Source organism: Chrysochloris asiatica, unplaced genomic scaffold, assembly GCF_000296735.1.
Source record: "Chrysochloris asiatica unplaced genomic scaffold, ChrAsi1.0 scaffold00215, whole genome shotgun sequence".
Lineage (NCBI taxonomy): Eukaryota > Metazoa > Chordata > Mammalia > Afrosoricida > Chrysochloridae > Chrysochloris > Chrysochloris asiatica.
Genome location: NW_006408733.1, coordinates 2,452,605 through 2,455,516, shown reverse-complemented (window position 1 = coordinate 2,455,516; position 2,912 = coordinate 2,452,605). Strand labels below are relative to the sequence as shown.

Here is a 2,912-nt window from a genome sequence, read left to right as displayed (position 1 = left end):
AAGATTTACACCCTCGGAAACCCTGTTACAGGGTCGCTATGGGTCGGAACCGACTCAACGGCACTTAACAACAACAACAACAACATAATTGTTCCACCAATCTCCAATGTGAAAAAACATTATCCTCATGTCATTTGTTCTGTTTTGTTTATTCAACAAATATCTGAGTTTATCTACTCTGTGCAAGAGCTGGGAATAAAATGGAGAATGACACAGATTGTCCTTGACCTTAAAGAGCTCAGAGTCAACTATATTCCTTGCTAATTAAACTTCTTTTTCATGTGTTATGTGGCAATTCTTACTATTTCTGAACTGCTTTTTCATGTCTTTTGTCTATTCTTTATTAAAGTAATAATCTTTTCATTATGTGATAACTATGTTTTCCCAATCTTAACTGAGAAATAAAAGGTTAGAATTAAATCTTTAATTAAACTGTGTTTCCTAATGCTAACCATTCCTTCAAATGTTCTGCTCCCTCGTACATGCGTACTCCCAAACTCCATTCCCAGGCCATGCCTGGGCTCTCTCAGTTTCTGCAGTCAACTACAAACAGTTCTGCAGTTATCCACACCTGTCATGCTCTCTCCAAGTTCCCTTCCCCTTGATCTGCACCTGCTCACATCTTTGAATTTTTTCATTCTGTTTCTTAGGGATAACTATAACAAATCTAAATTTACAAGTTTTATACAACAGACGAAGTACTAATAATCTTTATCTTTATTGTCTTATTATTTAATATCCAAAGAGGCCAGAAACAGAGCCTACTGTGAAATTACATGGAGTTTGGATGTGCTGTACGATAAGCATTAAGTGCTAACTTCAAGGTCGGCAGTTCAAACCCACCAGCTGCTTCTCCAAAACCCTATATAGGGTTGGAACCGACTTGACAGCACTTTAACAACATTGGACTGCCTGGGATTGGAATGCTACAGAAAATTGTGGTATTTGTAAGTAGCCTCCGTCACCTACTGCACTTTTTCTAAGTCTTACCCAGCCATTGTTGTTCTTAATGTTAAGTGCCATCAAGTTGGTTCAGACTCATAGCTACCCAATCTAGGGTTTCCAAGGGTTGGCTGGTGGGTTTGAACCACTGACTATGTAGTTCAAACTGATCATGCAGTCCAGTGCATTATCCTGAAGTGCTACACCAGGACTCCCATCCAGATACTACTAACAGCTATTGAAAATGCATTTACAACCATTTTGGTTCCAGTGGCGGAGGACCCAGCAGCGCCCACCCTCCAGGCAGTGCACTCCACCACCATGACAGAACAGGTGGGCCTTAATAGAATTAAGTGCTGATTTCCCCCAGAAACAATGCAGGTAAGAAAGGAATGGGGAGCTGAGGACATGGAGAGACAAAGCAGCTGAGGACTCTAGACTTGTGAAAAGAAAAAGAATGAGTGCTGGTGTCCAGGAGGCAGGTTTGCAGAATGTGCCCTTTGGTTGTTTAAATTATTATATATTCCTGAGTGTTTTTGTGTACATCCCTCTCCCCTAAAACAACAACAACACAAAAAATAACAACAGAGGGAACAGAAGCAAATACTGTTGAATGAAGATGCACAGAGGAGATTGTAATCATTGCAATGAAATGATGAGTGTAAACCTGATGTTCTCCTATGTAAACTACCACTCAATACACAATAAAAACTTTGAAAAAAAGAAAGAAAGGAAAGAAGGAAAGGGGTGACAAATACAGAGTCTTGAAAGAAAAGGACTGTCAACCAAGAATAATATATCCAGCAAAATTGTCATTCAAAAACAATGGTGATGGAGCAGCTGGAGACTTTAGATCCAGAGAGGGAGAGCGACTGTGTGCTGAAGACCTGGGGGGTACCAGGAAGGACTGCATGGAGGGGATTGTAACCATGGCAATGAGACGCTATACAATAGAATGAATGTAAAACTAATGTTCTCCCATATAAACTATCACATAATTCACAATAAAACAATTTAAGGAAAAAAAAATGGTGAAATTAGGACATTTCCATATAAATGAAAATTAACGGACTTGTAACTACCACACCAGCCCTACAACAAATTATTAGAGGGGATCCTAAATAAAGAAAATTAGCATAAACCAGCCAACCATTAAAAGTACTGACTCTTAACAACTACCTGAATACATACAACAACAAAATAAGCTTAAAATGTGATTACAGGGAATCTGGGATACCAAGTTGTAATAGATGGTAACATCAAAATAAGAAAGGGAATACTGGTGTAAAAACAGAATTTTCATATGCTAAAGAAATTAAGGTGTTTGAATACATAAGTCCTGATGTGGAGCTGTGAGTTAATGCGCCAGATTGCAAAGCTGTTTGAACTGCAAGGTCGGTGGTTCAAGCTGACCAGTCGCTCCTTAGAAACCCTATACAGGGTCACCGGGTCAGAACTGCCTAGATGGCACTTAACAACAACAAAACATAACAGAAACCTAAAATGTTAAATTTGTAAACTTCACTGTAGCCATAAAGTATATAAATGTACTCACCAAAGTAAGGGAGGGAAACAAGACTCCCTAAAATGTTGTTGTTGTTAGGTGCCATTGAGTTGGTACCAACCCACGGTGACCTTATGCACAGCAGAACAAAACACTGCCTGATCCTGGGCCAACTTCACTGACAATATGTCTGAAGTATGAGAGACAAAGTCTGGCCATCTTGGTCTCCAAGGAGCACTCTGGCTGCATTTCTTCCAAAATGGATCTATTGGTTCTTTTGGCAGCCTGTGGCACTTGAAATAATCTCCTCCAACACCAAAACTCAAAAGCATCAATTCTTCTATGGTCTTCCTTATTCACTGTCCAGCTTTTGCATGCATATGAGGTTATCAAAAATACCATGGCTTGGGTCAGACACACCTTAGCCCTTAAGCTGACATCTTTGCTCTTCAACACTTTAAAAAGG

At 39.6% G+C, this 2,912-nt stretch overlaps 1 protein-coding gene across 1 annotated transcript in view; it reads right to left on the bottom strand.

Moving 5' to 3' along the window:
* Positions 1-2,912, bottom strand: part of AFF4 (AF4/FMR2 family, member 4) — a 178,465-nt gene that overhangs the window by 116,723 nt on the left and 58,830 nt on the right. The gene's annotated exons all lie outside the window — the stretch shown is intronic.